Source organism: Lemur catta, chromosome 1 (genome assembly GCF_020740605.2).
Source record: "Lemur catta isolate mLemCat1 chromosome 1, mLemCat1.pri, whole genome shotgun sequence".
In the NCBI taxonomy this organism is placed as follows: domain Eukaryota; kingdom Metazoa; phylum Chordata; class Mammalia; order Primates; family Lemuridae; genus Lemur; species Lemur catta.
Window position 1 is genome coordinate 52,708,089 of NC_059128.1, and position 15,247 is coordinate 52,723,335.

A 15,247-nucleotide genomic window follows, 5' to 3' on the forward strand; every position below is an offset into this window, starting at 1 on the left:
AACGTCTTAAAACAAAAAAAGCTCTGGACCAGATGGATTCACTGCCAAATTTTACCAGACTTACAAAGAAGAGTTGGTACCCATTCTTCAGAAATTACTCCATAGCATAGTGAAGGAGGTAATCCTCCCCAGTTCATTCCACAAAGCCAGTATCACCTTTATACCAAAGCCAGGAAAGGATACAACAAAAAAGAAAATGACAGACCAATATATCCCTTAAGAATATAGATGCAAAAATCCTCAATAAAATTCTAGCAAACCAAATTCAACAGCATATCAAAAAAGTAATCCACCATGACCAAGTGGACTTCATCCCAGGGGTCTAAGAATGGTTCAACATACGTAAATCAACAAATGTGATTCACCACATAAATAGAAGCAAAAACAATGATTATATGATCATCTCAATTGATGCAGAAGAAGCATCTAACAAAATTCAGCAGCCTTTCATGAAAAAAACTCTGAAGAAACTAGGCATCGAAGGAATATATCTCAAAATTATAAAAGCCATATACAACAAACTCACAGCCAGCATCACACTGAATGGGGAAAAGTTGAAAACATTCCCCCTAAGAACTGAATCTAGACAAGATGACCACTGTCACCACTTCTATTCAACATAGTGTTGGAAGTCCTACCCAGAGGAATCAGGCAAGAGAAAGAAATTAAAAGTGTCCACATGGGGAAAGAGGAGGTCAAACTATTGCCTTTTGCAGATGACATGATCTTATACCTAGAAAACCCCACATATTCCACTAAGAGACTACTGGAATTGATAAATAAATTCAGCAAAGTCTCAGGTTACAAAATCAATGTACATAAATCAGTAGCATTCCTATACATGAATAATAGTGAAGCTGAGAATCAAATCAAAGTCTTAATACCATTTACAATTGCTACAAAGAAAATAAAATACCTAGGAATGTACTCAACCAAGGAGGTGAAAGATCTCTACAAACAGAACTACAAAACACTGAGGAAGGAAATCACAGAAGATACAAACAAGTGGAAAAACATCATGCTCATGGATTGGTTGAATCAACATTGTTAAAATGTCCATACTACCCAAAGTGGTTTATAGAGTCAATGCAATCCCCATCAAAATGCTGATGTCATATTTCACAGATCTATAAAAAATAACTCTACACTTTATGTGTAACCAGAAAAGAGCCCAAATAGCCAAAGTAATCTTAAGCTAAAGGAACAAATTGAGAGGCATCACATTACCAGATTTCAAACTACACTACAAGACTACGGTAACTAAATCAGCATGGTATTGGCACAAAAACAGAGACATAGACCAATGGAACAGAACAGAAAACCCAGATATAAACCATTTACTTACAGCCATCTGATCTTTGACAAAATAGACAATATACACTGGGAAAAAGAAGCCCTATTCAATAAATGGTGCTAGGAAAATTGGATGGCGACATGCAGAAGAATGAAACAGGATCTCTGTCTCTCACCTCTTACAAAAATTAATTCAAGATAGATAAAAGACTTAAATGTTAGGCATAAAACCATAAGAATTCTAGAAGAAAATATTGGAAAAACTCTTCTAGATATCGGCATAGGCAAAGAATTTATGAAGAAGACCCCAATGGCAATTACAGCAACAACAAAAATTTAAAAATGAGACATGATTAAATTAAAAGGCTTCTGCACAGCCAAGGAAATAATTAACAGGGCAAATAAACAACCTACAGACTGGGAGAAAATATTCACAAGCCATACATCCAATAAAGGACTAATAACCAGAATCTATAAAGAACTCAAGCAAATCAGAAAAAAAAAATCAAACTGCCCCATTAAAAAGTGGGCAAAAGACATGAACAGAAGCTTTTAAAAGAAGATAGACAAATGGCCAATAAACATATGAAAAAATGCTCAATGTCACTAATCATCAATAAAATGCAAATTAAAACCACAGTGAGATTTCAGCTTATCCCAGTCAGAATGGCCTTTATTAAAAAGTTCAAAAACAATAGATGTTGGCATGGATGCAGAAAGGAATGCTTACACACTGTTGGTGGGACTGCAAATTAGTACAACCTCTATGGAAAACAATATGGAGATTCCTCAAAGAAGCAAAGTCAACCTACCATTAGATCAAACAATCTCATCACTAGGTATTTACCCAAAGGAAAAGAAGTCATTTTATCAAAAAGACACCTGCACTCAAATTGTGCTGTTTATCACAGCACAATTCACAATTGCAGAGATGGGGAATCAACCCAAATGTCCATCTATTCATGAGTATTTCAACAAAATGTGGTATATGTAGACCATGGAATACTATTCAGCCATAGAAAAGGATGAATTAATGCCTTTTGCAAAGTTTGGATGGAACTGGAGACCATTATCCTAAATGAATTATCTAAAGAGTGGAAAAACAAACAGCACAGGTACTCACTATTAAACTGGAACTAACTGATAAGCTCCCATGTGCACCGAGGGAAGTAAAACTCAGTAGAAATCAAGCAAGGGGGAGGGGGACGGAGGGCATGGGTGAAAACCTACCTAACAGGTACAATGAACCCTATTCGGGGGATGGGCACACTTATAGCCCTGACTCAAGTCATGTATCAAAAACATCTGTACCCCCTTAATATTTTGAAATAAAAGCAATAATAATAGCATTTCCTTGTAGGCTATGGTAAAAATTATGATCTACATCCAAAGAGTCACAGAAAATTATTGATATTTGTTGAGCAAAGAGATGATGTAATCCAATTTGCATTATAAGACTCCAGTTGTAGTACTGAGAATGAATTTCTAATGTAGGGATCAGTTGTAGTGGGTGGGAGTTGAAGGAGTAGAGGAATCATGCTATTGTAAAAGACTAGATAAAATGTTATTGCAGTGGTACATATGAAGAGAATCTAAGAAAATAATCTATGCCCAGATTATGGACTAGTATGGTAGCAGCAGGAAGAAAAAAAATGAATTGTAGAGATATTTAGAAAGTAAAATTGCCATCACTTGGCTTTGCATAGCATATGGAAAGTGAAGGCGAGGGAGCTCTTAAGGATATCTAGCTGGTTTCTAGTTATAGGAATAGAATGAACGGTGATTCCATTTATTAAGAAAAGGGACTCTAGAATAATAGAACTGGGTCTTAGGTGAACAGATATGAGTCTGTGACTCATACTGAGTTTGAGATAGAGCTCAAAGAAGGGGTGTTTGGCACATAGTAAAGGAGCTGATGTTTTCATTATTGTTGTAACCATCCCCAATCTCCCACTTGTTGTAGTATGTAGGGCTCCTTCTCACATCCAGGTGCTCTTCTACTTGGGACAGATGTGGCTGATGGGGATGTAGAGTCAGTGTCTCCTCAGAATTATGGGTCAGATATGGGGATCCCCGAATTTCTTGCCCTGTGATAAGCTGAAGGAGTAGAGCTGTATTTCAGGGCATCATCTACATGTGTTGAGAATAACAGAATCCAATACCCTAGATGAGGGCTTAGAGTTGTTATAATAATGTTCCCCACTCCAAAGCTCTTGTACTTGTGTAGCATGCTTCTCCCCAAATTGTCCTTCCCAATATTGTTGGATCAAAAGCGGGGGATTATCTCTTATTTTCCAGTTCCCTCCTGAAACCCAGCCAGACAAGTTACCATTCAACCGTTTTACTTTACAAAGAGAGGGGAGAAATATTGGCAATATTTGTGAAATCAAAATGTTCTTCTAGGCCTCACTGACCATTTATCAAACATTTAAAACAAAACATACTATCTAAATTCTAAATATAGTATGATTTTTTTTCTTCTCTTTTTCCAAAGGAAAAAATCATAATATTCTGTAGGAAATTTCCCAACACACAAGCTGAACACATATTTTTCATTTCCTCATCAAATTGAAATCTTCACAAACAGAACCTTAAGAATCTCTTAAATATTGAGGAATTCACATAGAATTTTCAGTGTATATCTACGTATATATTGACAGAGTCTCTCCTTGACCAGTCTTTAGTCAACCTCCTGTGAACCTTCTTCTCAACTACACCTTGGCCTTTGGACTTCCATGTTTGTCTTTACATTGCCCAGTTTAGCAAGAGTCCTGTTAAGTCAGTTTAGCGAGAATACTTTATCCTTGATATCTGATCACCTTGGCCTGCCTTCAGCAAGAATCCTGTCAAGTAAGTTTAACCAGAATCCCCCATAATCATGATATTTCTTAGTAATTTTCCAACCACTGACCCTCCCATCCCTAATCCTTGGCTATAAATTCCCACTTGTCCATGCTGTATTCAGAATTGAGCCCAGTTCTACATGGAGGTCTCTTTTTCCCTATTGCAATAGTTCCTGAATAAAATACATTTTTACCACTTTACTGACCTGCTCTGGTTTCTTTGACAATATAAAGCTATATATAGTTTATATAGATACACATATACATACACACACACACACACACACACACACACACACACAAAGGAAAGTGTAAAACTTTATTTTTAAAAGTGAAAGAAAGGATATAACACATCAGTTCCCTAGAGGGGATGGTTAAACACAATTCTCTACCCCTTTGCAATACAACTGTGTAGCACTTCCCATCAAGAGGTGTAGTTTATTCCCCTATTCCTTTGAGTCCGGGCTGGCTTTATGACTTGTTTTGGCCAAAAGAGTCCAACACAAGTGACATTATGCCAGTTCCAAGTCTGCATCTCAAAAAGCCTTGCGATTCTTCTATTATCTCACTTGGGCCCCTGCAATTATCACGTGAACAAGTCTAGGTTGGCCTGCTGCAGTATAAATGACACACAAGACTCAGTTGCCCCATTGCCTCAAGCAAGAGCTTGTCACTCTCACAAACACAGCCATCTAGTTAGCCTGCAGCGGACCACAGACGCATGGGAGAGCTGAGCTAAGACCAGAACCACCCAGTTGATCTCAGCCTAAATTGCTGAGCCACAAAATTGTGACCTAATGGTAGTTGTTTGGGGTCACAAAACTGTGAGAAGTTTTGTTGTCCAACAAAAGATAACCTAAACTGCCTTAGAGATTTACTCTAAGCTAGCTAGATTGATTGAAGGAAAGCCAGATAATGGCCAGGAGGCCTCTTCCTGTACTTCCTAAACCAAAGCTTACCAGTTGATATAACCCACCCACAGACACGGCTCTCAGTCAGACTCCCACTCAGAAAAGAAACCTATCAGAAGTAGATCTATTTAATAGTGAAGGAAACTCATGTCAGCTCCCAATAATGATCAGTGTATCATTTATTCTTAAATAAACACAATTTTGAAGAATTTCCAGGCATATGAGAAAAACCAGGAGCAGGGAAGAAAAAATAAGCACAATAAATAAAATTAATTCCAGAGATAATTCCCAAAGATAATTAATCTCAAAGAATATTCTGAGAAAAGAAAATTTTTAAAAAATGTGACTAGACACAGAGACAGAAATGTAATCTGGCACATACTATTTGGTTCTATATGATATAATCATAAGTTAAATAGTTAAATATTGTTTATTGGAGGTTTTTAATTGAAATGGGCTTGTTTAGAAGAGTTCTGACACAGAGAGTTGCCAGGATAGTAAAGGGAGTTCCTGTATACCACTCACCGGGTTTCCCCTATTATTAACATCTTACATTATATGGCATGTTTGTCACAACTAAGGAATGAATACTGGTACATTACTATTAACTAAACTATACACTTCACTTGGATTTCACTAATTTTACCACTTTTTCCCTTATGTCTTATGTCTTTTTCTGCTCCAGGCTTCCATTCAGGATACCGCATTACATTTAGTCATCATGCTTACTCTCTTCTGGCGACAGTTTTTCAAACCTTATTTTTAATGACCTTAATATTTTATAGAGTACTGGTCAAGTATTTTATGGAATGACCCCCAAATTTGGGTTTGTGTGATGGTTTTGTCATGGTTAGACTGGGGTTATGGATTTTGGAAGGAAGACTACAGAGGTGAAATGTGATTTTCATCACATCATATCAAGGGTTTGGCCTATCAATATGACTTATCACTAATGATGTTAACCTTGGCCACCTGGCCTACAGGGACTTGCTGGGTATGCTTACTGCTACTGGGATATCATTATTTCTAAGACCTTTCTGTAGCTAGAACTAGGAAATATATGTACATATACTAACCCATGTATGCACACATATCTAAAATTATTTCTGTATCTATCCAGCTGTATTTATATTAAGTTAAACATAATTTCATGCTGATATTTCCAAATCTAATTCAGTACCACACGGTTCATTCTATCCTTCCTTTCTTATCTGCAAACTTCCTCCCCAACAGTGAGAAAACAGACTCCTATCAGCCACCATATGTTTACTTATTTGTTAATTTCCTATATACATGTACAGCAGTTTCAAAATTGATAACCAATACCCTGGTGAAAACCAACTTTACTAGCTAGAATACAGTATTTATGTGCACTTTTGTCTTTAGTCTTACAGTTTTCAGTCAAAACACTGCTTTCCAAAGTTATTTAGATCAGCACTTTTTTTCCCCATCCCTTTAATGAGGTTATGTCATGCATCTGAAATACATTTGTTAGGTTCTTTTGTCCCCATCTGCATTCCCTTCTGAGATCCCTTAAACTCTTGATATTTTTATTTGTATATGTTAAGCTCTTTATGCTGTAAAGTTCTATGGATTTTGACCAATGCATAGCATCATATGTTCACCATTATAGTTTAGTTCCATCACTCTAAAACTCCCCTTCTACTTCCCCTAGTCAAAAACTCCCCCTTCCTCAAATCCCTGGCAACCACTGATCGGCCTTCCATTCCTATAGTTTGCTCTTTCTAGAATGCCTTATGAATGGAATCATTTTGTGTGTAACCTTTCTAATCTAGCTTCTTTAACTTAGCAAAATGCATTTAAGATGTATCTGTGTTGTAGCATTAAATAATAGATCATTCCTACTTATCACAGAACAAAAATCCATCCTATGGATGTACCACAGTATGTTTATCCATTCATCTATTAAAGGACATCTTGGTTGCTTCCAGTTTTTCATGATTATGAATAAAGCTGGCAACTATGAATAAAGCACACATATGGACATATGTTTTCAAATCAGTTTGGTAAATACCTAGAGGTGTTCTTTCTGGGTCATGTGATTAAGTCTGTGTTTAACTTCATGAGACATTGCTAAACTGTCATCCAGAGTGGCTTCCAAATTGTCTTGCAAAATGGCACTTTGCATTCCCACCAGCAAGTATAAGATCACCAGCACTTGGTACTGCCAGGTTTTTTTTAATCTTAACCATTCTAATAGGTATGTAGTAGTATCTCACTGTTTTAATTTTCATTTCCCTAATAAATAATGTTGAGCATCTTTTTATATGGTTATTTGCCATCCATACATCTTTTTTGAAGTGTCTCTTCAGATCTTTTGTATACTTTTTAAAAACTGGTTGTTTTCTTATTGTTGAGCTTTAAAAATTCTTTTTATAATTTCAATATACATCCTCTAACAGATATGTGATTTTTAATTGTGTTCTCCCAGGTATAACCTTCCTTTTCATTCTCTTAATAGTATTTTTTGTAGAGCAAAAAGTTTTTAACTTTGATAAAGTCCAATTAATCAATTTTTTCTTTAATGAATTGTAGGACTGTCCCCAAAAAGAAAGTGAATTCTTATAACTACATGTAAAGGAGAAGTCGGATAATTTTGAGAATATGATGAAAGTATCTTACCCTTTTAAAAGTCAATAAGAAGAAAAGTAATTCTAAATTCTGGGGGTGGGGGAGTTATAAAAGAAAGTCATTGTCCAATTATAAATCAAATTAAAATATTATATAATTTTGAAAATTTATGGAGTAGAAGAAAAGATAACCCTTTGAACTTGATCCTAGAAACCTCCTAGGGTCATGACTTTGGACTCAGAGACAAAGAAATATAATCACAGTGTACTACTTGGTTCTGCACTATAAAATCATAATGAGTTAAGTAGTCAAATGTTTACTGGTTTTTAATTTTTAGAATAAATTAAAAGCACAGAAGAGTTAATTATGATACAGAATAATTATAATACTAATTACAATTATTTATATAGAACTGTATATATTCAGCCCTGTTTTAAATATTCTGGGCCCTGTCTTAAATGCTTTACATATGTTAAATCATTCAATCCTCAAACTAATCCTATGAAATAAGTACCATTATTTTCTGTGTTTTATAGTTGAGGAAAGTGAAGCACAGAGAGATTAAATAACTTGCCAAGGTCACACAGCTAGGATGTGGTAGTGCCTGGATTTGAACTCAGGCAGCCTGGCTCCAATGTCTACATGCTTAACCACAATGTTATACTGCCTTCCTTAAATAGAATTTAAATATTATAAATTTGATAATTTTAAAGTAAACAGATATTTGACAGTGGTTAAAAGACACCAGGGAGGTAAGTACAGGGTATGAGTGACAATAGCCTCACTTTATTAAAAGGGAAATAAGAGATACAGTACTGCTAAAAGTTAATGGAAGATGAAGCAGAGGCTTGGGCATATTGGAGTTGCAAAGATAACCAATAGAGGAAATACCAACAATAACATATAACTACATAAAATTTGAAGAGGGAAGGTAGAGTAGCACAAGAGTAAATCTTCATCTTAAATGGCATGTCATCAATAGTTATTCTTAGTTGATGAATCAAGAAATCGTGGTATAAGCATATTATTTAAACTTATAGAAACATCCACCACAAGACAAAAAGAAATAATTAAGATTGGCTTGCAGCATTTCAGATAGACAAGTATAGTACAGCAGTTAAAATATAATCTCTGGATCAAAACTTGCTGGGATCAAACCCCCTTCCTCTACTTAGTTCTATTAAAGAAAGTTATTCAACCTCTCTTTTTCTCAGTTTTCTTATCTGAAAATGGTTATAAATCTGAAAATGGCTAATTTATGTAGATGTTATGAAGATTAATAGAGTTAATACACATATAATATTAGAACTGTGACTATCCCATAGTAAGTAAATCTTAAATAAATGTTAGCTATCAGCTATGAATTAGAGAGAAGAGAAAACATACATACATACATACACACACATACACACACAGAGTAGGTAAACCTTAAGTAAATGTTAGCTATTAGCTATGAATTAGAGGGAAGAGAAAACATACACACACACACACACACACACACACACACACACACACACACACACACTTTACATTTCGTTCCTGCTTGACTTAGCCAAGGATCCAAAATCTTATCAGCAGTGAGACTGCCACTCAGAGCAGGAACACATCTAAGCACAACTTCCACTGGACTCCAGAGTCATATACTACTGGTTAGAGGACAAAGTAGGGTTTTGCCATATTGAAAAGCTCAACTGATATGGTGCCACTTCTCTTTTATGCTCAGGGCTTACATCACCATTTGTGGAAGAACAAACACTAACAAGTTTATTAAAGTATGCACTTTAGTGAGAATACATTACAAACATCTGGGTTCCTGCTGGTTCTTAAACCAAACCCAGTGCTAATAAGGCCACTTTACCTAAGGAGGAAAAAACAGAATCAACGTCCAAATATTCCTGAACAGCCTCAAAACCTCCAGCTTTCTAGTGTTTAGACAGACTGTTTCCTCACAGATTGCCTCTGAGAAGTAGAACTGGGGTTCTCATCACTGGGGAAGACAAAGTGTTAAAAATTATGGTCCCTGCCACAGATCTCATTAGCTCATTAGGAAAAAAAGACATATAAATATATGATGAACTTTACAATACATACAAGATTGGGGAGGTAAAATAAAGATGCAGAATTTTGCAAAATGAAATAGAATAATCGGTTTTTCAAAAAGAAAGAGATCACTCTGTGGTAATAAGATAAAGCTGCTTGGAGAAAACTGGCCTTAAGCTGGGTAGAAAGCAAGTGAGAAACCATTCTAAGTAAAAGCAATAAAAATGAACAAAGGAAAGGAGCAATGCAAAAGAAGAGCTTAGGTAACCTGACTATTTGACTGAAGAAAGAAACTTAGATGAAACTATACTATGAAAGGCCATGGAAAAGCTAGAGCCTTTGGAGCTATGTGCTAAGCAGGGATATGAAGGGGTAAGGTATTTCAACAAGTTTAATCTCTTTTCTATACTTATTCTCTAGATCTGTGGTTCCCCAAACCCCAGCCTGCAGAGCTCTGCTATACACATCCCCGCCAACCCCACCTCACTCCATGGAAAAATTATCTTCCCTGAAACTGGTCCCTGGTGCCAAAAAGGTTGGGGACTGCTGCTCTAGATGATGTAACCAGTCTCATAGTTTTAAATGTTATCTCTATGCTGATGACTCTCAGACCTCCTTCACTAGTCTAGTACACTCACATGAACCTAAGCAGTCTCCCTCCACTTGGATATCAAGCAAGCATCACAAACTTAGTGCATCCAGAGCAGACTGCCTGAAAATACCCTGCCAAAGTGGCTCCTCCAGTATTGTCATCTTAATAGCAATTCCATTCTCTCAGCTGCTCAGGCCAAGGATGTTCACATAATCCTTAACTCTTCTTTTCCCTTCCAACCTATCAGAAAATTCTGTTGGCTTTCCTTCAAAAATATCCCAAACCAGACTCTCTCTATCCCTGAGGTCTAAGCCACCATTGTCTCTCACCTGGATTTGTGCCAAAGTGCCTGCCTCCTCTCTCATCTCAAAATTGTTGCCAGAGTGATTCCGTTAACATGTAAGTCAGATCATGTCACTTATATGTTCAAATCCCTCCAAAGGCTAGTCATCTCATTCAGAGTAAAGACCACATTCCTAATTGTGACTCATGAGGCCCTATTAGATCTGTATCTTCCCACTTCACACCTCTCCCCCTAATATATACCCTTGCCTCCTACTACGCATCTTCCAGCTCACTCTTCTCCTCCCCAGTATTCAAATATGCCAGGCACACTTACACCTGAAGTCTTTGCACCTGCTGTTCCCTTTGCCTGGAACCTTCTTCCCCTAGATATTCATTGCCTTCCCCACTCACTTCCTTCAAGTTTTTACACAAATGCCACCTTTACGAAAGGGCCTTGCTGGCCACCTTATCCAAAATGCCAATCTCTCACCCTTGATACTATCTTACTCCTTCATTCATTTTTTTTTCTCCTTTGCAGTTATCACCACTTAACACACTATGTATTTTGCTATGTCATCAATTCCCTACTTCATTAAAATATAAGCCACCAGAGGTGACAAGTTTTTGTTTGTTTGTTGATTACTATATCCTTAGTACCTAAGAGTGTTTGGCACAGAATAAGCACTCAATAAATATTTGTTTAATGAATTGTTTTGTACGGACAATGCTGTACAAAATACATTAGAAGGAGAAGAGATGATAGTGAAAATACTGTATTCTCAAAAATATTGTTGAGTACCAACTACGATGCAAGGCTTCTGGGGGATACAAAAATGAAAAAGGCAACGATGAGAGAGAGACACAATTAACAGTAATCTAAAATAAATATTTGCAACTTTCACATGAGAGTTACAGAGAAAGTGTGATAAGGACTCAAGAGAAAATTCTGGTGGGGAAATATTGCAATAGTCTAGGCATCAGGGGATCAGGCCCTACATTGGACAGAGTGCAGATAAAATGAAAAGGAAGGGTCAGATGTGATGATTATAATAAGGAAAGAAACAGGTGGTGGGGGGCCTTGGTGACTATTTGAAAAGGGAGAGAAATACCACAAAGTGTCAAGCTTAGATAATGACAAGATTGGCGATGCCATTTAAAAAGGGAGGTTGCTTAAAGTGGATGGAAAAATTATGAGTCCAACGTTAAACATGTTTTGTTAAAGGTAAAAGCAGACCATACAAGAGAAAATTTCAGGTCACAGTTCTAGATTCAGAACTGTGACTCAAGGTTTTAAGAAATACAGACTTAGAAGGGTGTCTTTTTTTTCCCCCACAGAGAGATAATTGAAACTGAAAAAGGTGAGATTTCTAAGCCAAAGACTAAAGGAGAAAGCCATGAGAAATAGATGAACTTACAGGTCAGGGGAAGGAAAAGGTGCAAATGAACATGACATAGAAAAAAAAGTTCGAAAGTAAGAAATAAAACCGGGACCCTTCAAAATATATATAGCTATAAAAAATTTATCCAGGTTTTTAAAAATAACTACCACCCACTTTCCTATTTAATAATCTTGCAAATATGTTCATTTAGGTACTCAAAATCTCAGATGAAATCAAAGCAACATTTCAACCCAATCTTCATTTAAAATTGTCAGACTGGTGTAATTATTTTCCTGCTAACCTCTGAAACAAAAAACCGGCTTGTGTACTTTCGCACATTTAATTGGATTGGAGTTTGGATGTAAGATAAAGAATATGACGCAACAAGACTCTGTCACCCAGGAAACCACCTAATAGCGTGGCAAATTTTGCAATTTTCTTTACAAATTTAATTCAACACTGTTCAACATCTGGCCCCGTTCCATATATATAAGGAGTATTCAACATATATTCATTTCTAATGGTAGTAAATAGGACAAGTAAGAAAATACAGAAATAGATAAATTTAAAATAACTAGCTCAGGGGACAAAAGGGAAATGGGGAGCTATTGTGTAATGGATAGAGTTTCAGCTTGAGATGAAAAGTTCTGGAGAAGGGTGGTGGTCATGGTTGTTGATAACAATGCGATTGTACTTATGCCAATGAACTGTATACTTAAAATGCTAAAAAATGGTAAATCGTATGTATATTTTGTCAATAAAAGAGTTCAGGCTAGGTTTGGTGGTGGGTCGGTGGCTTATACCTGCAAGCAAGCACTCTGGGAGGCTGAGGTGGGAGGATAGCTTGAGATCAGGAGTACAAGACCAGCCTGATCAAGAGTGAGACCCCATCTCTACTAAAAATAGAAACAAAAATTAGCTGGGCATGGTGGTGCCTGCCCAGTCTTAGCTACCTGGGAAGCTAAGGCAGGGAGATGGCTTGAGCCCAGGAGTTTGAGGTTGCAGTGAGCTATGATGATGCCACTGCACTCTAGCTTGGGCAACAAAGGGAAACTCTGTCTCCAACAAAAAAAAAAAAAAAAAGAGTTCAGCTCACATTTTATGTTATAAGCAAAATATTAATTCTCCAGAGGCACTGGATATAGCAATATTCTTTTCAATCCTAGGTCTCCAAATTCATGACTATAATTCAATAATGAGGAGGAAAAGCTTTGATCCAAGATGAAATTGACAAAGGAAAATAAAGAATAAGATGAAAACAATTTTTTATTTAAAATTATTTTTATCAATTATTCTTCATTTATATTTTGCTTACTTGGCTTCATATTAAAGCTAGAATAAATTTAGCAATAACATATTAATAAGCTAACCATCTAATTTTTTAAAAGCTAAGTTAAAGAGAAATGTTTCAAATATGCAGACTTTAAAATGTACTCACTACTACTAGTCCCATGGAAAATCAGCCATATACATAAGAAGAATTAAAGATCTTCAACATGCCATAGTTCAAGTGGTAACGAAATAAATTGGAAATGCTTATTTTATCTGGTAGCTGGTCAGCTCCCTGTGGATTTGATTTTTATCTTTGCCAGGCCTCTTTCCTCTCTGCTCACCACAGAACATATCAGCACACCTCTCCTCTACTGGTGGTCCAAAACCTTGTTAACTCTGTCCAAAACAACCCAGTACCTTATAACCATCCAAATTCTATTTACCCTTCAAGTAGAGCTCTCATCTCCATTATCAAATCTTCTTCTGCTAGTCCAAAACATACTGATCTCTTCATTGCTAAATTTTCATATCCCTTGTATTAAATAGTCTAAAGTAGTGCTTCTCAAATTATGTGTGGTGAGATGCCATTTTAAAAATTTTCTAATCCATCATGGACTGACACTTTTACGAAATGAAATTAAAATGATTACCAATTTTTATAAAAACATGCAAAAATATAAGCTCAATTTATTATAAATTTTAACAGATATAAAATTACTCTGTCAAATTCCTATATAAGTTTCTATTGCTTATTCTCAATTTCTGTATTTATATTCCAAAAAAAGGGGGTAACAAATAGTTCATCGAGCGACACTTTGATTACCACTAAACAATTCAGGACTTCAGTCAATAAACATTTATTATGTATTCAGCATGAACTCTTCACTATGCTAGACACTATAGGGCAATCAAAAAGGTGTATAGCTCAAGCTTTTCCTTTAAGTAGTCCATACTTTGTAAGAAAGAACACTAAGAAGTGTGAAACAATAATAAATATGGACAAATAAGCTTTGTTGCTGATCAGAGGAAAAAAAATCATGGAAATCTAGAGTAGTCAGGACAGACAACTTGGAAAAAAAGTGAAATCTGAATTCAACATTTATGTTTAAATAGGACTCCAATATGGAAAAGATGGTAACTCTGGAGTAGAGACCACATGTACAAAGGCACAGGCTGAAGACAAACATGGTGTGCTGGTAACACAATAAACTGAGCAGCTCTCAGTGGAAGGGCAAGCACTGATAGAGTGTTGAATGCCAGAGTTTACAAAGGGAAATACGAGCGAGGAAAAAATCACTGAAAGTTTCTAAAGAATTACTAGGAAAGAATCAATGTTCTAGAAAGGTAAGCCAGTTGGAGTAGAAATTCTTCAGTTGCAGGGATTATATATTGTATCTTTTTACATTTCCTCCAGAACCTAGAGAAGTCTTCAGCCCATGGTGAATATAAAATGTATCTTGTTCAAGCAGCACATAGTAAAAAAAAAAATTAAGATTCTGTTAGAGGTACTAATTGAAGGTATTCTATATTCACTTTATCTGACTCCTGAAACTTAAAATAAAAACAATATATAAATACTTAAGTCTGTATAACAGTAAAGAGAACTCAGCTAGGAAAAAGATGATCATTGGCCATCACGAAATTTCAAAACATTTCTGAAAGAAAAAAGTAGACAGGAATGTATTGACAACTGAACAGAACATAACACTCTTGGAGGAAGCTGCAACTGAGATGAAAGCTGATATGCCCAGTGAAACCTTACAGAAATTCTAGGCTCAGAGGCACCTGAGGAACTATTTCTAAGGGACATTAGAAAAGGGGCTAGAAGGGAGGTTAAAAACAGAAATTAATTAAAGATTTTAATATAGAAAAACTGCACCAACCAAATCCACCGCTACAAATACAAAGAGACTAGTGTTTACCACCAGCTAAAAATAATACTAAAAGAATAATTCTCCTTTGTGCCAAAAGTATTTCTCAGACCCTCTTAAATCTAGGTAAGACTACATGTCTAGTTTTAGCCAATGGAACGTAAGTAAA

At 36.0% G+C, this 15,247-nt stretch overlaps 1 long non-coding RNA gene across 3 annotated transcripts in view; it reads right to left on the reverse strand.

Moving 5' to 3' along the window:
* The window catches only part of LOC123649836, a 46,522-nt gene that overhangs the window by 15,493 nt on the left and 15,782 nt on the right, over nucleotides 1-15,247 (reverse strand). The gene's annotated exons all lie outside the window — the stretch shown is intronic.